Source organism: Zonotrichia albicollis, chromosome 1, assembly GCF_047830755.1.
Source record: "Zonotrichia albicollis isolate bZonAlb1 chromosome 1, bZonAlb1.hap1, whole genome shotgun sequence".
In the NCBI taxonomy this organism is placed as follows: Eukaryota; Metazoa; Chordata; class Aves; order Passeriformes; family Passerellidae; genus Zonotrichia; species Zonotrichia albicollis.
In genome coordinates, this window is record NC_133819.1 from 80,039,564 (window position 1) to 80,060,893 (window position 21,330).

General features: G+C 39.9%; 1 protein-coding gene across 1 annotated transcript in view; it reads right to left on the minus strand.

The window, feature by feature from the left end:
• FBXL7 (F-box and leucine rich repeat protein 7) overlaps positions 1–21,330 on the minus strand; it is a 176,351-nt gene that overhangs the window by 53,717 nt on the left and 101,304 nt on the right. The gene's annotated exons all lie outside the window — the stretch shown is intronic.

Consider the following 21,330-nt stretch of genomic DNA (forward strand, 5'->3'; position numbering starts at 1 on the left):
GGAAATCTGCCCTTAGTTATCTCTCCCTGTTATCTGAAATAATGCCCCAAAAGACTACAATACAGATGTCTTTGTGTGACATATGGAAGATAAGTGATGAGCATTGTCCTCTTCTTCAGGGCCCCAGCGCAAGGCAGTAGAACCTAAATCAGCTTGAACAAGGGATAAGACCATGTAGGCACAATGCAGAAAGCAGGCCACTCATTTTAGCTGCCCAGCTGCCTTGGAGCTCAATGCAACTTTGAATTTTTGCATGGCTAAGAAGCTGAAACCACATAAACCCACCAAGTTTTACATGTTTCCATCCACAAAGAAAAAACTGACCTAGATTCTCTCATTCTTAGATTCCCTCACAGTTCTGGCCAGGTTTTCAGAGGGTTACTAACCTTGGCTGAGTTCAGGGTTTATAATGAAACACTAAAACACAAGTACGTTTGAGTTGGTTTGGATTTTCTTATAGATGTTTTGGATGGCTGTAATGCTAGAGTCAACTCAGACATTCTGGGCACTTTTCATCCAAAAATTTCTGCTTGGAAAAAAAAATCCCATGATTACAATAAATTAAAATCAATCATTATTTTGGGCTTGATTCTCCCCTTCACCATTCCAACACAGCATCTGGTTTAAAACCAGGCTCCTGAACTTGCAGTGGATGTACCTTGGTTTTAGATCCTCTTACTACAATAATGAAAATAAACCATTTGTGAAAAAATTTACTTGCAGCTTCAAAAGAAGCAAAAATATTAGGTGACAGACATGAAGATGAGTAAAGAAGTAAAATAGTAAGAGAAAAGTCAGAAAAAATAAAGCCAGAAATTCAAAATACATCAAAAGTAGTGAAACAAGACTCTTAACAGTATGAAAGACAGAATCTTCAAGTTTGTGAGATAATCCATTGCCTTGAGACACATATGAAGATACACCATCAAGGTGAGGCTCTTAATTAATTTTGTAGTTTAGCTAAGAATTTCATCCTCAAAAAGTTTAAGCAATGACATATCTCTACTGCCAATCCACAGCTCTGGCAGAGGTGGGAACACTTACCTGAGTACTGGCAATGCAGAGCAGCACCTTTACCATGCTGCTAGAGCAGTACAGGCCCTTCCCAGAGACTCAGAGTTACTGACATTGAGAGTATGAAGGCAAATGGAAACTGCCATGGAGACACCATGCCGCAGGCTAAGTAACGATGGAAGTGTTTTGAACACTTGAAGGTCCTTCATACTTTCTTTGATGGGCTGTCAGTTCTGTCAGCATGTAGCAGAGACTGATTTTTGCCCTTCAGCCAGAAGGATGCAGTAGGACAGAGGCAGAGGAAAAAAAAGGGGGTGAATGATACTGACAGAACACACTAACTCTGGAGTTCTTCAGAAATCAGTATCAGACTGATGTCTGATACTATCTTCAAAGCCTTTTTAAGCTTACTTTAATTCTTCTTAAGAAAGCAATATTCTTTCTCCTAAAAAAACCCTAAACCCAGTTTTCCACAATAATTTCCCCCAGAATGAGGTTGCAAAAAGTAGTTTTAGAACAGGAATAAAATAGTCTATGCTATGCAAATACTGTGCATACCTTAACAATAGAGAGCTCAGAGATGCCTGTTTTCACTTACAAACAGGGACAGGGTGATTCTTTATTAATTTTGTCTGCACTTTATTGAAATAGTTATGAAAGGAGGAAGAAGAAACATGCCTCAAGCTTTGCCAATATCCAAACAAAACAAACAGCAGCAGGGTTTGTTTTCACTTAAATTTCATTATAGTTCATATATAGAGAATTAGTGCAATTTAAAACTGGTTTGTATTTAAACCCATGTGTATGGCAAGACTAGCCAACATGCTCATTTTCTAGTGGAAAAGTTTTATTCCTGCCATTGTTTCCTCGTGTAATGTGTTTTAATATATTCTGGGAATCTTTTTCCTAAAGCAAAACTATATCTTAACAAATTAACAGAGCTGAAGCAAAAGCGCAGTCAAGAAATTTGAACTACCAGGAGATTGCAACTGCCTTTACAATTCTATGGCTAATGTTCCTCCACTTTGACAACCGAACTTGGATAAGGGTGGCAAGAGAACATGAGTCACCCAATGACCAGGCAAAATAACCTTGGCAAGGCTTTGGCAACACTGAAAGCTATTTCAAGCTAGTTTTCCCCAGGTTTTCCCCAAGTCAGTAAAGGTTACTCAACTGAAAGCTCTTGCTATTCCTCATGCTTCTTGTGCAGTTTGGCAGCTGAGCCGTTTCCTTAATTTGTGTTAAGGCTCACTGCAGGCCACCAACAAACACAACGCTAACAACAACCAGCAAGAGAAAATATTTAAATTCAGCAAAAGACACAATTGTAGGTATCTCAGATGCAAACAATTCCCAGCCAATACGTGACTGGTTACACAACACACCTATGAGAGTTTGGAAGATATCTAGGAAACACACCCAGGCAGAGAAATTAACTTTGTAACTCTTAGTCCTACATGAGGATTCAAGGTGTTCAGTCATTTAAGGGTGGCGCTCTGCACTTCAAAAAAGCAGCTTAGCGAGAAGCAGCATTACATCTAGCAGCTAATTAACACATTTCGGACAATTCATAATGGAAAATGCATGCTCAAACACTGTGTTTCAATTATTTGTTACCTGCTCTAGTTGCATGATCATTCCAGTTTTACATTATCCAGAGGAAAAATGCTAAGGAGTAAGGGGTGTGGAAGGGCAATTAGGCTCCCAATTAGCAGAGGGAGTGACAGATTTTCTTAGTGAAGTGGAAAATAGAGGAGAGCTCCCCTGAGTCAGTTTTCTACGTGCATTTGTTATGGTTTAGGAATGGTATTCCCCAATTTAGTGTTCCCACTGAATCGCTCCAAAGCCATGCTGTTTGCTTGTTTCTTGCTTCCCTTCCCACTCCCACTATGGCAGGATAGAGAGGAGAATTGGAGGCACAAAAGGTAAAGATCATGGGTTGAGGTAAGAACAACTTCCTGGAAAGAGCAATGAGGTAAGAAATGTACACTAACAGCAACAAGTCTAATAACAGAGAAAACAAGAGAAACAAGGACAGTATATTCAAAATTACTCAGGAACTTTTAAGACCAAATCAGTCGAGAAACCTCTATAAATCAGCCATGACTTCAGGTAATCTGACTTAGCAAGGAATCAGAGGACAGTTCACAACAGTTTAACTTAAAAATGTTCAATGGTATTTATACTATATATTAATTTTTGAGTCATCCAACAAATATTAGATCTGTGTCCCCATGCTTTTCATGCCAATTTTCAAAGCAAACAAAATACTCCCCCATCTTTTTCCAGACTCTGGTCATCTTTCCACCAGAAGCCAGACAGGAGACAGCGCAGCCAACTAATACAGTAGGCAACATGTGACACTAATTGTCACCTGCTGGTTGTGATGAAAGTTGTGACTCTTGGCCTAAAATGCAAAAGGTTCAAAGGTTCAACAGCTTTCCTGCAGCAGTTGCTTCCTGCCTGACTGATTAGCTTGAAAAGAGAAGCAACATCAATCTGGGAAGGACCTTCCATGGTTGACCATGAAATTTCCACCACACACATGCTTCAAAAAGAGGCTTTCCAGTTGGGAAGCAACAGATATGCTATGAAGTAGATGGACATCAGAACAGACACAAAAGTTCTCTTCTGACACTAAAGAATCTATCAAAATTGCCATAATGCAATGCTTTCACAATGCTTTTCAGAGATGGGATAAAAAAAAAATAAAATCAGAAGGAGTCTTAAGGACAATCCGAAGCAAAACACTGAAAAATATTGCTTAGAGCCCTGGCACTTAAAACATTAAGAACAAGAACAAAACCATCACTTACAAGATACTAATAAACTCTTAAGAGAAAGCAAACTCCAACTAAAGAAACATGCAGGTGATATTCTCTAGATCAGCATGTGCCATTACAGCCTATCAACATTTGGGAAAAGCAAATTGGTAAAATTTGTTTCAGTTTATTTAATCTCTAAACAGAGAAGCTTATCTTTTCAAGCCAAGACTAATGAAAAAAGAATGTCTTCAACCTAATAGGTCAAATGTAAAGGGGTTTAAAATTCAACCACTTCTAAGGTATTAGAAATGACACTATCCACATGACTCTTCACACTCCTCTTCCTCATCTGGAAGAGGAAATCCAGACCTGCCTCTAAGTCTCCTGCCCTAATTTTCTTCCTACCCAAAGCAACCACTGCTTAACTGAGAACATGTAATCAATTTACGTGGCAGGGTTAACAACACTCAGTGCTATCACTGTGACTGAAAAAGAAGCTGAGAGCTGTGTGTTGTTTGGAGAGCCTTAGATAGCAAGATTCTTTCTTGGAAACTGAATGATCAGTCTGTTACTAATACTGTTTCCAGCCCTACTCCAGCTGCTCCCTTAACATTCAACTCCTCTCTACAAGTTTCTGCAGTTTTTGTAATGTCTGGATTAATAAAAGCTGTCCTGCTTGAAGGTCCTCCAAGTATTTGTATTTATATGTTGTTTCTTGCCCCCAGTCTCCATTAAAATCTAGAAAACCCCCAACCCACCCCAAACAAAACAAACACAACCCCTCCAACCAAAAATCTCACAAGCCCATCCCTCTCCTCTGCCACCTGCTCAGACAGTTACTGCAATAAATACTCAATCAGAATCAAAGCACATAAGCTATTGGTGACCGGAATTAAAAAAGTATTTCACAAAGAAATTTACTGATCTGAATGACAGCAGAGACAAGCTAGTATTTGGATTAAATTTTAGGCAGAAACTTTCTCTCTGTAATTTTGTGCAGCCTGATATACAAATACATGGGTCAAACTATTGCTCCCAGGGATTCAAAGCCTGCAATTTCATGGCCACTGAGCTCATTGAACAGCACAAGCCTTGAGATGCCAAATCCCTTCTGTAAAGCAATGAAGGATCTCAGATTTTTCCTGAATGGTCACTGTACCCTCAGTGTATTGTTGGATATGACCTTCTATTCCCCCTTCATTAACAAATGGTATGACCTGGCATCCAAGCAAATCTGCTGGCTTCAGCTGAGCTACAAGAATGCAAGCTGTATGCAAATAGCCCAATTATTTCCCTCTATCCATTAAATCTAACCTAACCTGAATAAGGACTGATCAATTACAATTTATTTCAGTGTTTTCTGACATTTTTTATTTCAAGGACTTCTTCTGTTTCCAATTAAGATTTTACATTAGAACTATCCTTTCATGCCACAAATATACAAGTGTAAAACTTTTTTTCACTTAACTTCAAATAATTGAAAGCTTACCAGGAATTATCTATCAAATGAATCTGCAAACTTCCATTTGAATTGTGTGAAAATATCAGATGATGTTAAACTGCAGCTATTTTTATGACTATGCCACTGAATGCACCTTTTGGTAGAGCTCAGAGTCCTTCTGGGGTAGTCAGTATCACACAAGTATTGGAAATAAAGTGATGGAAAGTTGGGCAGTAGGACTTCACTTCTGCTACTGAGGAAACAGCAGCAGGGCCAATTCAAACAGCATCAAACAGCCAATTCAAAGGCAGAAAGTGAGGTTAACCCACCTTGCTCAGTATGGCCAGAAGAATCCATCTCTATCCCATCTCTACCCTTCCATTACAGTAGCTGTAGGCAGCAGACTGTGCCACCAGCAAAACAAGCCCTGTCCTCTCAGCCTTTGGTTACAGGTAAGTGCTTGAGTCCTCAACCTTCTTTAAGGATGTTTCCTTTGACTGACTTCATTAGGCCAATGTGCTTCATGCTCTGGAGAGCTCAAACCAAACACAGTAGAGCGGGTGTGGCTTCACAGGCGCCAAAGAGAAAAGACAATTTCCCTCAGTTTATTGACTGCACTTTTACTAATACAGCCCAGCCTCAGGCCATTTTTTCCAGCCAGTTCATATTCCCCCTGCCATCAAGTAGGTCAGTCATTCCATTTAGTTAGGTATTATCCATAAACTTGCTGAGAACACACTCTATACCATCCACCTGCATTATTAATTTGGATTTTAAACAGTGTTGGCCCAGTATCGGTGCCCGAGGGATACCAGTGGTAATTGGCTGCTAGTTGAAATTTGTGCAGCTGTAAACCTGCTGATTCATATTGTAACCAATAATCTCACTTCTGAAGTGCATTTTATAGTGTGAAAAAATAAATTTAAAAAAAGTTAATTAAAAACCTTCTTTATGAAAACGCTTCCCAGTCTTTATCCTCAGAGGCTTGCTTCCTTGAAGTATAACCCCATGTGGCACAAGTTCAGGACTTCATGTTGCTGTACCAGGAAGCACCTCATCCTCTCAGTGATGCCACAATTCAGGGAAATATTTACACCAAGAGCTGCTTGGAGCTGCTTTGCCAGAAGTGCAAGCTTTAGGATTGTCTGTCAAGCTTTCCACAGAGAGATGGACAGCTTGTCCTAGCTTCAGCTGGGATAGAATTCATTTTTTTCCAGATAGCTGATAAAATTATGTTTTCTGGATTAAGGATGAGAATAATGCTGATAACACACTCATGTTTCAGTTGTTGCTGAGTGCTCCTTACCCTAATTCAAGGACATCTCAGTGTCTCAGGCTCTGCCAGCAAGAAGGTGCACAAGAACCTAGGAGGGAGCATGGCCAGGACACCTGATCTGAACGGACCAAAGGGATATTCATACCATAGAACATCATGGCCAGTGTATAAACTGGGGGAATTTGGTCTGCTGCGGGATGATGGGAATCTGTCAGTGGGTGGTGAGCATGGTATTCTGCATTACTTGTCTTTCTTTGGTTTTACTACTATGGTGGTTTTCTTTTTTTTTTTTTTTTTACTTCAGTTATTAAACTGTTCTTAATCCATAGGTTTTATATTTTCCTAATTCTCTTCCCCAGTCCACCAGGGAGGAGGGGGAGCATTGTGAGGAGCTGTGTGGTACCTAGCTCCTGTCTGGGGTTAAACCACACAATGGCATCACAGTCATCCCTCAAAATCATTGTAAGAAGGGATTCTGACTGTCAAGATTCCCAGCTGAAGCTTGCTTTTTCTCCGCAAGAAGAATGCTGCATATGCAGAATTTCTGCTCTCAGTTCCATTTGTCATGGAACATTGCTTGGGAGACCTGTAAGTGATGTCAAGTATGAGAGTTCTTCTTGAGAATAAATTGATTTAATAATGCTTGAGTTTTTAATCTACTAAAATTGACAGACCATGCCTGCAGGGAGTAGAAAGAGCTTATGAATTTCCTGGTTAGAATGCAAAGCCATTCCACTTCAGCATTAAATTAAATTTCCTAATCTAACCCCTCATATACTTATCCTGCTTGAGAGCTTCTTGACGGGATCAAAAGCTATTAACTTTGATTGTTATTTGTAGTGGATGTTTCTACAGAAATACACTTCCACCATGTACAAACCACTTTAGTTTCAGAATTTGTGCTATTTGCAAACACTGCTTCAAAATGCAAAGAACAACTTTTTTGAGGCCTTCTTTAAGAGGCCTGTGCCTCCAGCAGCAGGAGCACATGGAATGTGATTGCCTTTGTGGTTCTGAGGGCTATGAAACAGCAGAAGGAAGCTGCATGGAAGACAGCTGTCCCTGGAGAGCCTGTCACCTGTCAGCATCAGCAACCACTGTTTTGATCTGTACAATGCATGTGGGCATCACCAAAGCTCATGGTGGCACTGAAACAGCTCAAGCTCAGCGTTGCTGTGCGGTGCTGCAGCTCCTGAGCACACAGAGCACGATGGCTCAGCTCCTCTGCGGCTCCATGCCTGCAGCCCCACTGTGTCGCAGACATCCTTTCATTAAAAATCCTTTCTTAGGATTTTTCTTCCTGAGAAGCTGAGAGGCTTCAGGAACAAAATGTAAAAAATGGTTATTTGCTGCTGTGGAATGCAACAGGTGCATCTGTGATTGGTCTCGTCTGCTTGCTTGTAATTAATGGCCAATTGCAGCGGAGCTGACTTGGACAGGGAGTCTGAGAGAGCTACCTTTGTTATCATTCCTTCCTTTTCTATTCTTAGCTTAGCTAGCCTTCTGAAATGAAACTTTTCCTTCTATTCTTTTTAGTATAGTTTTAATGTAATATACATATATAATAAATCAAGCCTTCTGAACATGGAGTCAACACTCTCGTCTCTTCCCTCACCTGAAAACCCCTGTGAACACTGTCACACCACTGCTCCTGGGCACACAGAGCACGAGGGCTCGGCTCCACTGTGGCTCCATTTGTGCAGCCCCACCACAAAGCCCCTGAATGTCAAACACACACACACGTGCCCCTGCTGAGGCACTTAGAGGTGTCTTTCCTGCAAGCTGCTCCTTCTGTTCTGGATACTGAGTAGTCACAGAAAACTTGTTTATTCAGCAGAATATTCTTCTTCTTCTTCACACTGGGAGAAAAACATCTCTTCAAAGAAGTTTTCCTGAAAACTGAGACTGGCCTTACTCCAGGAGAGACTGGATTTGGGTTCATGTCTCCCTTGTCCCAGACAAACCTTAGTAACTGAACCTCTGGCCATTTTTAAACCAGATGCTCTGCTGTACCTCTGCTTCCCCAGACACATGCATACCTATTAAAAGTTTTGTTTCCAACAAGTCAGCATTTTCAAAGAAAAAAGCTCTGATCAGAAAGATGCTCAGTTTCAAGAGACAGAATAGTGCCTTTGACATCCATCTGTGAAAATATTAGGCTGTTTAAGTGCACTATCATCCCTCATGAAACTTCAAGTGATTAAAGGGAATGGAAAAACTAGAACGTAGTCCAGCTTGCTGACATGTCTCTCCAGACATCCTCTCTGGAATCAAGATGCTCAGTTTTATCTTCATCCATGCCTTTTAGTTAAGCCCTAGGATCAAGTACCATAACTTTGCATCCAAATCTTGTATTGTTGAACCCATCCAGAAGGCAAGTGTCATTTCAGTGTGAACCACCTGCTCTCTCTCATCTCCAGTTTCACAGTATATCACTGACAAGTCATACTGATGAAATTTCATAGCACAGGCAATGAACATATAAAATGTGTGTGCATGTAGCATTTCTTTTAAACATACATACGTGTTTGCACACAGTTTAAAAAAATCATTGCAGAAACAGGAAGAGAGGAAAACATAATGCACAACATTTTTAATGGGCAGGGACTCAAGCAGTGTGAGACTGGATTACACAGAAGACTTTAAATTCATTACCTCTGTCAGTCATGGCAGATGTGGAGAGGGCAATGCAAACATTATGTGCAAGCAGCTTAAGTCCACTGCCTGCTACAAACAGATGGACTGTGGCAACCACCTGACTTCCATGAAAATAGTTATTGACAGAAAAATAGAACTTAGGAAGAAAATGAAAATTAAAGCTAAAAATAAAAAAGCTCCACACCTCTGAAGCACTATAGGAATACCCAGGCCAAGCAGAAACACCAGCCCAAACTTCCCAGAGAACTCAAGCAAGCTGGAGACCTTCAGATGTAGGAGCAGAGGCATTACATGCTTTGTGAAGCCAGAGGGAAGGCAGAGCAATACTTGCTTTTCACTAGCAGTGTCCAAAATGCTCAATGCAAGCATTAAGGATCAGTTTTAGATATAGTCCTACTTTCTCTTCTCACTCATGGCTATCTTATAGGCAACTGTTCTTACACTCATCTAACACTACATTAAGTTCATATCTTTCACCACAAACATTTTTTATTTTTTCCTTTATTTTCAGCCTACCTGCTGGTAGGTGACACTTAAAATACACTAAACTGATAAAGCTATTTACTGCACATTTAGCTAACAGAAGTTCGCAAGCTCTTTGTACAGCTCTGAAGGAGATATGACCATATTTCTGCACTCACAGGAAAATACAGAATCTGTAATATGTTGTCAACTGCTTCTATGGCCTCAACTGTCCCTTTCATTGTATGGGAGGACTACCAGACTTCTGTAAGAAGTTGTACTAACAGCACATCTTGCTGCTACTCAGTGGAACAATCTTCGCTCCCTTGTGTACCAGACTTCTAATTAAAGAGAATAAATTTTCTGCTTTGCTTAAAATATGCATTTAGCATGCAACAGTCGCACGAACACTGTTAACTGATTTAATAAATACATCAGTGCTTAATTCCCTCATCTCCTCAGATCCTTATTGTCACCTGCAAGCAAGCAACACCTGCCACGAGTCCCCATGACTTCCACAGCAATGCACAGCATCAGACATCTCACAGACCTGAGCCTTTTAAAGAGCTTAACAAGGTTTTATATAATGAGGTTATTGAGGAATGCTCTTTCCATGGAAAGAAGTTATTCCTCATCTGAAAACAGCTTTGTGTTGCTAATTAATGTTTTCTTGCCTCTGAGGCTATCTCACACTCTTTTCTATTCATTCCCATGAGAGAAGGAGCTGCAGTAATTTTGAATGCCAAGATGTCTCTAGACCTGAAGCAGGGAAAAGATCCTGTGAAGATCTAGGAATGGAAAGGGCACATCCAGCACCACTTGCAGAAGGACACTGCAGTGAGAAACTACATGTGGCTTTTCTACATAAGTCTGCACATGGGTGCAAATTATGGGCACACAGAATGCACACTCCTATGTGCTACCTAAGATCAGTCATCCAGTAAAGCAGATGACTACAACACAGGCAAATTCAGAGGTGATTGCATCTCAGGGAATGCAGCATGGGAGCAGCACACCATGCCCACAAAATTAAGAGATATGGCAGGCTAGGAGTCAGGGTGCCTTGCTTTTGTTTGGGGATGTTAAAGATTTTTCTAAGAAACCATTGACAGAAGTTGCAGAAGAGAGGCAGGATCCTGTAACAGACTTTACAGAAGATTAGAAGGAAAGAACAATAGCTTAGGGAGAACAGAAGAACTGTTTTGTCTGATGCTGTGCCAAGCTTGTGTTAAATAACAAAACAGTGTCCTAAAAGAATTTGTTAATATGGCAACAAGTCTCTCCTGGACAGATGAAAGATAAGGCTGTGCAAAGCATTGCTAATCTATTTGAGCACCAGTTTCTGCTACTCAAGTTAAAGCTATAGATCTTGGCTGTTGGAAGACTTGCTCATTTGCCAGTGAGCTGGCAGTAGTCCTTGCTATGCTGTAAATTCAGCCAAGCAACTTTCATATCTTTTCAGAGGACCAGATCTTTCTAAAGTCACAAATAATTATTTCCAGTAGTTTCAGCTTCCCAAACAAAGAAACAAAAAATTACTAGTTACCTACAGAAATCAAGATATATATTAAGATCACACATTTTTTTCAGAAGAGCTCTCAATTCTTCTAATCCCACTAAATCCCAAAGCAAGCAATTAAACACATTCCTTTATTAAGTTCCCTTTGTCCCATAAGTCATCCATCCATACCTACTCTTCAGGTATTTATGTTACTTTATGGCACCTTTCAGTGCCGTAGATAAACAGAGACTCTGGTCCACAGAATTTATTCTCTTATTTTATCCAAGACACAATGAAGAGAGAGGGGGAAGAATAACTGGGAATGTGAAAATGAAGCTATATGATTGTGAAAAGCAGTAAGGTCATGAATGGTAGAAGACTGCCAAAGAATTTGGAGAAGAATGCTGCTTTACACAACACATTGTGGTACTCTAGATTGAAAAGATGAGCACCATTAGGGTATGCCACAGATGAGAAATAGGCATGGATTACTTAGCTGGATTACAGTGACTTGACTTTATGGATCAAAACAAAGAGAAAATCCTAGCTTGAGCGAAGATATGCAGTTAAATCAGTGCCATGCAAAGATGCATTCTAAGTTTCCATGAACTGTCAAGAAAATGGATTAAATACAATTTCAGAGCAGTGCCTAATGAAAGATTTTTTGCATGCTATTGCTTTCCATGATCTTCAACATATGGTAATTGAAAATCAGATTGCTTTGTTCCTTTCCTATAACATAGATTTATGATTATGTTTGTTTTCCTTTCTCTTCTAGAGCAGAACTTTCAATGCAAAAAGTCATGAAAAAAGAATCTTGCTGTTAGAGTGTTACAGGCTCCAAGCAGCAACTCCCTCCTCTCCTGCAGGCATCCCAGGACAGCTTGTACTTATCTCCATCACCACTGTACATATGCAGCTCAAACCAAGGCTGTGAGGAACTTGGCAGCCTTTACCTTCACAGGCTTGTCACTCCCAAAATTTTGTTGCTTTTTGACCTGCATTACAACACAAAAGAAGCAGCCAGAAATGCCTAATTTTGACTTAAGGGTCACAAAGATGTGAAAATCACAAGTTTGTATGGTTAAGGCGGAACCCAGAGCCTGACTGAGACACAGATCCTGCAAAATCATTTTGGAGAAATAGGGATCTTCTGTTCCTAGGCCAAGTTTCAGGTCAGGATTGGATACCAGACTGAAGTTTGTATTTAGTCCCCTGACTGCAGCTCCTTTCCAGTGCAAGGAGAGACAACAAACCAATACTAACACATTTAAGTAACTTTAGCAGACTTTGGGTCTTTAGTGTTTATAGCTTATGAAATAAAGCTAGAAACTAAAAAAGCCTTTTTATTATTATTCTTTTTTTTTCCCCATCACATTTCATTTTCTGATTTCACAGAACTGTTTCTTCTTTCACAGAGTATTCTGAGTTGGAAAAGACTCAGGACAAAGATAAATACAGGATTTCAGTTCTTACACTTGTAAACTTTCAGTGCTGTTGCATGACCTTCAAAACTTTAACAAACCAAAGAAATTAAATAAAGAAAAAGGAATATAAAATTACAGAACCACTCCTATCACAGGTCACTAAATGCTCTTAAAACTTTCCATGAAAGGAGAGATTCTGGGAAAACATTAAGAAATAATAAACCTGGCCCCCAAATAAAAACAACAATACTTGATTAAGATTAATCAATGCAGATATCTCAATGTTTGTCATCTGCATGCAAAGGAACAGGGAACTATAAACAGGACTAGGAAGGGAATACGATAGGATGAAAAGAAGCATAAAACCAAGGAGTTCCTATCCTAAACTGTCCCTCCATGAAAAGAGAAAAAGGGCTTTAAGGCAGAAGTGTGTGTATGTGAATTCTTGCTACATCTGCTGCTGTGTACAGACACTTGGGGATCTGCCATCAAAAATAAAATGAGCAGTTTGCCAGCAACATACCGAACATTAGTGGTCTTTGACATAGCTACAGGTTTCTCTCACAACTGCGCTGCCAAATGACAGCAGGGTTTTGTTCAAACACTTGCTTCACTTTCCCATTGCAGAACAACTGCCTGCCGAGCTATTGAAAATCACTCTGATAAATATCTGATAAATACCTCTGTTATAGGCACACAGAAAACCCACAGGCTTTCAGTCATTAGTATGTCACTATTGGGCCTTTAATCACACACTCACTTGTCAAAACAGTTACTATGTCAAAAGTAGAAAGAAAACACCATGGTTTCTTGCAACCTAATACTAACCAATCCAAAACTGGAGCAAAGAGTTCCACAGTAATGCTCAAACTGTGCTAAAAAAGGAAACTTCCAATCTAGAAGCTCATCAACTTCATTGTCTTGCTTTGGTTATCATTTTACAAGCCACAAACTCTCAGATTAAGTATGATCTGTTTGTTTCCATGTGGTTGAGCTTTACAGGATCATTTGAAAATACTAAAAATTGGAAAAGTAAAAATAGCTGGAGCTACTGCTAGCTTAAGAGGAACAAAATACCATTTCTCACCTCTCCATGACTATATCACAGTTCAAGTAAAAGCAGATGAACTTTTCCATGAATACACACAAAGCAGACAAACAAGTGCCTTCTGCAGTCAGCTAAACAACTATAACCTTGCTAAATTGGTGATTTTAGGAGCATGATATGATCAGAAGAGGGGGAAGAAGATCAGCATCCATGTGCAATGACCATTCAATCACAAAATGTTAATGATCTTCTGAAAATCACTAACAAAGAAAACTCAAGGCCAGTTCAGCCTACAGACAAGGTTCATTAGTTCACATCCAAACTAAAAGAAGTTGGCAGGACAAAATAGCAGCATCTTGCCCTTGTCATTTCTAAGACAGTTGGAAGTAAAATCTTTGCCATAAAGCAATGTAAAATGATCCAAACAACTATTCTTTCCAAGTACTGCTCAGACTAGTCAGTTGTCAAAAACTGAATCAAATAAAATCAGCAACAAAGCTCATCCCAAGAAACTCAGCTGCAGGAGAATCTCTTTCAGAATTACTAGAAAGTGTACAAAGTGTTTGCTTGTGTTATAACAACTTTTTTCTCTTACCCAAACAAGGCTGCAACTGCTTGTCACATCTGAGTTTCAGCAGGTAAGATAACCTCTGATGAGTCACCAAATTTTGCCATCCTTGAAATGAAATTTAACTGTGGCTGGAGAAGTAAAGGCTCAAAAAGTGAAAGTTAAAAGAAAAAAAAAAACAACTTTGAAAACTTGGAAACAAACAGCAGTGATATTTCACAGTTGGTTCACTGCTCTTAGACTAACTAGGTTGGGGTTTTTGGACTGTGTCCTGAGGACCATTCTCTTATCTCTGCATCTTTTCCAGACATCTGAATCTCTCATGAGAAGGACAATGCTTGTCTGTGCTGGAGTTAAATTCATTTGGGCCTATGACCACCCTATCAAGTCCCAGTTGCTTCCCATGCTTTTGCCAAAACAGCAGCCACTTACATAGCACAGCTGAGGGACCTGCTGTTCAGAGCATCACTTTTCCCACCAACCACTTCAGAAGAACATCCACATGCTGCAGGACTGGCCTCATCCTCCATTGCACGGTCCATGCCGGAGGTGTTTCTGGATTAAAAATTAATGTTGGAAAACCTTGATCCCTCCTGGCCAACCTCCCAGTTTATAGACTGGGCATAATGTTCTGTGGTATGGAATATCTCTTCAGCCAATTTGGGTCAGCTGTACTGGCCAACCTCTCTCACAGCTTTTTGCCTCCCCAAGGGCAGAGCCTGAGACACTGACAAGTCCTTCACTTACAGCAAGAACTGCTCAGCAACAACTAAAACATCATCAATATTAGTGATAACATTGATCTTATCACTGATAAGATCAGTGTTATCAACATATTTCTCATTCTAACTCTGAAACACAATACTGTACCAGCTACTAAGGAAAAATTATCTCTACCCCGGCTGAAACCAGGACAATGTCGAATTAAGTCACCTAAATTCACATTCCTCTTTCAATCAGGAATTCAGCATCACTGAAGGGTTGCCCAGTCTCCCCAGACAGTAAGAGAGCCAGACAAGGGGAGGACTGTCCTGTTGTCTTCTCCAGTCCATGGGAAACTGCCAAGAACTCCAACCACAAAGTGGGTCTGCCTCTCTTGAACAGTCAGCAAGGCTGATGGCATGGACCAGCCACTCTAAAGGGGGAAGCTAAAGGGGGAAGTGACATCAGAACTTACTATTTATCTGCATCTCCAGCAGCCCAGCAAAGCAACAGCTGACATATGAAGATATCAGACAATTGGGCCTCCTGCTTTTGAAGGAAAGTTAATCAATACCTCATGACTTCTGCTTCCAGAAAACAGCACCAACAGGTATATCCATCATCACTTGGCTTATTACAACCCAAGAGGGACTGACTAGGACTCTCTGGCAGCCTGGGCAAAAGCCAGCCACATAAGCCCCTTCATTTGCCTCTACAATGGTTGCTGCTTGCCAGCTGGGCTGCAGATGACATCTCAGCAAGATGAGAAGCCATCCTGCTTCCTACTCTTCCTTATGATACATGTTTTATATCAGAAGACCTTTCCTATTCTCATTTCACTATCCCAAGGGTAGATTTGTGAATCTCCACCTCAAATTCCTTTTGGGGGAAAAAAAATTCCTTTTGTGTTTCCAGACTACTTCCTAGAAGGGGTCCAACTCTTCTTTTTACAGGTTTACAATGTTTAAATATAAATTTCAGCATAAATTTTCTTCCTGTCTTGGCTACTTTTTTTCCTTCTGAAGCCTGCCATCAGTTACCTAAAAAGACTCCCAGCTTTATTGCATTGGCTAGGAATATTCAGGTAAGGCAGCATGTAAAGATTAGGAGTCCAAGCCCACTTCTCCAAAACCTAGGAAGAAGAACTTACCGAAATTGATATGGGGGGAAAGAGAAAATTGAAGTCATGGGAATTGGAACATTGGAAAAATTGTTCTGAAAGGTTTCACATTTAAAAAAGCTAATTTTTTTTTTTAGTGTACCAGGCACGTCAAACAAGGTAACTATTTCAAGGCATAGCACTGATCAGCTGCAGCTTCTAGAAAACACTGTGCTGCCAAAAGTCATTCTCTAGTTACTGTTTTGATTTGCAAAGACCATCTCCCTCTGCAATGGTAGGAACTGTTTGTGACACTAGAACAAATGGTGTTGGTAAAACTTTTTTACATGCAATTGGCTGTTATTGATACTCTCAGTCAAGTTCTTCTTTGAATACTTCTTTGATCAGGTACACCATCATTGTGTGTAATGAGGCATATCCATTTGGCCAATTTTTCTCTGGAAATTCAAATGTGTCCATTATCATGCCATTTCTATTATGTCCATTATGCCCATTTCTGGGTCTTGTGGATATAATTCTCATTTACCCACCATCAAAATGAATATTTTCTATTTTTACTATTAGATAAACCAACAAGGGAAAACAACCATGTTTCTAACTTACTTGGCAATGCAAGACCACTTGCAATATTCAGTATGTTTGATAATATTTACAAGAAAAAAAAAAGTCACCCTTATTTCCTAAACCTACTAAAGCAATATTTTCTATCTGGTAATTAAACATTCCTCATTTTTCTCCCTGTAGAAGTGGTGAAGTCCAGTTTCACTAAGAAATAATTGATGACTGCAGACTGCCCATAAAGTTGTTATAATTTCCCATGAAATAATATTTTTCTTATACTTTCAGTGTAGTACATCTCCAGGAACAAGACACCTCTTACCAAGTTAAGCAAACCATTCAATAAAATTTAGTTTGTGCCAGAATGCAGACTTCTAAAAGCTTTGAAATACAGGCTCTGTTGAAGATTGTATTACTTGTTGGGCAGTGGATTAGAGCCACAAGTGATCTCATCTAGAAGGGGCAGTGTCGATATGCAAATAATACAAGTGTTTGCACAAGAAACTACAGAACAATTCTTTCATCATTTACATCATATGATATATATTTTTGTGCATGTACCTGTTAATATGTACATTAAGAGTAATATAGATTTACATTTTGCTAATACAAGCTCTGGCTCAACACCAGGCAATGCTACTGACAGCAGAATAAGGCACAGTATGAGTCCAAACTGGCAATGGTAGGAGGTAGTTTCCATAAATGCTTCCTCCAACATGCAGATCAATAGTGAAATTGCAACCTCACTGCCTGGAGGTGCTCCTAGAAGTCACCATAAGACAAATTACCTCTCTCCACACATAGCACTGCTCAAGCCTGCTACAGAGCCCTTTGAACAGAAATGGGGTAAGGGAAGATATACTAACTCTGATATGAAAAGGAATTTAAAAAAAAAAATAAAAGGTGTCTGGCCACTGCTCTTCTGAGTTGTGCTGACCCAATTTGACATTTGAGGTATTTTGTTCCATCGATACCTTTCAAGAGTGGATTTTCCAAGAAAAGGCTTCATAACTTAATTTACTTCAGCAGAACCTGCCTCCCAGAAAGAACTAATGTGTACTATTTAGTCTACTTTGGCAAGTCATTAAGTATTTTCCAACAATGTATTCTGTTCCTAGCAAGTGACTAAAGGGGTCTCAGTGTGCCAGAGGAATGTACATACACAAAGACATGGTTCCTCCTCTGCTAGGATTTAATGGTTCTAAAAACTGAACTGTAACACAGCCTGGAAAAAACAAAACAGTTTCCAGTGCTAGATTACTCTATCATCAGCCTCCAGTGAGATATTTACAACAACTGATTTTGCAGTTTTAGCATTAAGTATCTTCTCCAGTCATGAGTAAAACAAGATTAAAAAAAATGCAAACGGTAGAAGCCATTTCCAGCAGATAAACTCCTTGCTAGCTCTCTCCTGCTTGCTGCTAAGTCAGCCTTCTATCTAGAGGAAAGACCTTTGTGATTTTTTTCCTGCTTGAGTATTATGCTGGAAACAATGGGCTTTTTGTCCTATGGCAAGACGACAGGAGCCGAAGCTCCGTGCACAATTGTGTGATCATCGCGCGGCCCCGTGTCCCAACCTTTGCGAAACATGGCAGGCACAAAGCTATCCAGCTGACTAATGAGAGGATCCAAGGGAAACAATGGACAAAACTGTCACTTCCAACAATGCAGAAGGCCACTTCAGTATTCCCACAACCTCTTGCCAATTTTTCCTTCCCTGTGCGATTTCCTACATCAAATAACTACTGTCAGTTTTGACTGCTTAAATGATTAATTATTCTGATAAATATTTTTAAGAGAAATATGAACACTGACCTAGACCTGGAACATTTATTTGCCATAATAATCATAACTTTATGTCCCTGAACATGAAGGAGGGTCTGAGACACTGAGGCTCCAAAAACCCAGATGCTACCCTGCTTGGCATCTCTGAGGTAGGTCCAACATACAAAAGCCCAGCTCCAGGTCATGTAGTCCCCATAGAGGACACGTGTGTAACAAAACTAACCTACAAGCCAGGGCAGAAGTATTATTCCAGAAGTGGAGACACTTTTCTGGAAGTCTTTTTGCCTGGTTACATTACAACTAGAGCCTTCTGGGTGCACAGCAGTAGAGGGTGTGCAGATTTTCAAGTGTTTTACAGCTGCGCTGCTTGTCTGCAGTATCAAAGGATTTCAGTTCACTGTCTCACCCCACCACACTAGCAGATGTAATGGTTATGTGCTGTCCTTGTGTTTTGTGTTTCCAGTGGATCAGAGACACACAAACAAGTAGGAAATTTTCATTGTGTTCATTTATAAGAGTAAATTATTCCACTTGTAAAACGGTGAAGGAAGAAGCAGATGATGTCCACCCTTAGACAACTTTTCACTATCTCCGCAATTCTGCAATTAATTGAGCAAATGCAGGAGCAGGGCAGCAAAGAGCTGCTAGGAGCCCTACTGCTTGACTTTGCAAGAGTAACCTCCTCACCATGCTTAGTGGTAAAACTCTTCACCACAATTACAAGCCTTATGTGAAAAGTGCATCTGTTATTAGAGATAATCCCAACTGACAGTCATGGTCTGTTTTGCACATGGCTACCAATCATGCTAAACCCTGCATATTGCATTCAGCAAAGTCATACAGATTAAATGGCCAATGAGAAACCCAAATATACTATGAAAAGAAGTGGCTTGCTTCAACTCACCCTGTTAAAATTTGATGGCTCAGGTCCTTAGGATCCAAAGTAGTCTCTAAATCGAATGCTGGGGAAGAGAAGATTCATCCTAAACTGAATCTCCTACAGCTCTCACCCAACCTCAGGCTCACTGTCCTTTATCTATCTCACTGTCCTTTAAACTCCACACTATATTCATCATTTCTGGGGGGCTGAGGGTAGTTGGTGTGCCTCTTCTATCATTCTTGGGACAAAAAGAAAAAGAAAAAAGAAGGAAGCAGCTAGTATTCTAAGTATTTCCTTTGCAACTCATTTCTTTCCATTGCAGTACTCCTACCCTGCAAGACATTGGTAGAATTTTTTGAGGTAATAAAACCTCATTCCATATTCAGGAGGAGTTCCTTGATTTTCTTCAAATTATAATAAAATTATAGAAGGTGTCCTGTTATGCATTTACTCAACTAAAAATAGACTTTGACCTACCTGGCAAAACTAACAAACAGAAAAAACCTGACCCAAATATTGTTAAAGAAAAAATGGTAACATAATATATTCCAAGTTATTCTAGAATACTACACAATATATTTTTATGAGTTAGAATAACAGATATTGTGATAATATAGTGATATATCAGGATAATAACAAAATTGTAAAATACTTCAATTTTAAAATTTAACATCCAGTTATTCTCTAGAGTCCCATCCAATCTGACCTTTAATGTTTCCAGGGATGGGGCATCCACCACCTCTTTGGGAAACCTATGACAGTTTCACCACCCACACAGTAATCAACTTTTCCCTTCTAGGTAGTCTAAATCTACCCACCTTTAGTTTGAAATCATTAACCCTTGTCCTACAGAACATGCCCTTCTAAAAAGTCTGTTCCCGTCAGAGAGAAGATGCACACGTGGATGTGGAGATGGATGTGACAGGAAGCAGGAGGTGGCCACATGAGCTGAATCCTGAGTCTAAAGATGCCAGTTTGCAGAGACCTTCACCCAGCATGCAGGTATCACATTTTATGTCAGTATTTTAATGAAGTGCAAACACAGCACAGAACTGTCGGAGTTGGCAGTGGAAGCTGCAGTGTCCTTTCTACAAGGACTATTAAGTCAGTTTAACTGCTGCCTGCTAAAGAAAAAATTTAGATTCCTTATCTTCCCATGTAAGTCAAATGTCAACATGTCAAAAAAAGCCAGAAAGGCTTTTCAGTTTCACCAAAACTTCATGTTCCATACTCACATGCAAGGACAACAGAAATGTTTACCAAAACCCAGGAGTCGTATGTTTAGAGAAGGAACAGATGGAAAAAAAAGAAAAAAATGGAGCATACTAAACATGGTCTTTCACTTCAGGGTCTTCTCCCCATCTGACTACCCCTGGGTTACAGCAGTCATTTCACGAGGCTGTGACTGCTAGAGATGTGCTGCAAAATATTTGTAGTGCTGGTGATGTTAGCCTGGGCCGATACACCTTCCTCTTCCAAAGAGCATAAAGCAGTTCTGACAACTCATGACATACTTTCATTTGTACTATCCAATTGCAAGGGTTTCTCTCAGGCTTATCAGCCTAAAAGTCAGTGGTCTGACTGTTCCATTGGATCCCTGAGCACACCAGCTGTAGCACTTAACCACTGTAGTCTAATAGACAAAGCAATAGAAGGGAGTTGGCAGGCAAAAACAAAAATGTGCTTTTATGGGCTAGCATATACCCACAAAAACAGTGGTGGAACACAAGCCCAATCAATATAGGACCATAGGGACCCCTGTTTATGTAACGTGAAGCCAGAACACATTAAACTCTTAAGTTCTTTCCAGTGTTAGAGGTTTGCAGTGCGCTTTGCACAGACTTTGGAACAGTATCTCATCTACTTTGCCAGCAAAAACATTACAGATGGAACTGTCAGATCTTCTTGTTTAGTGGCGCCTGCTTTTCTAACACGTGACTTTTTTAAATAACAACTGTCACTCATCAGATAAGCTCAATGTGTTTTCCAGCACCTGCAAAAATGCTTTGAGGACAAAGAATAGATTTCAACAACTGACAAACTACAAAGTGCCCTTCAAACAGCCATTCTAGGCTGTTTTAAACTTCATGCTTTTCACTACCATAATTCTGGTTTATTGTATATT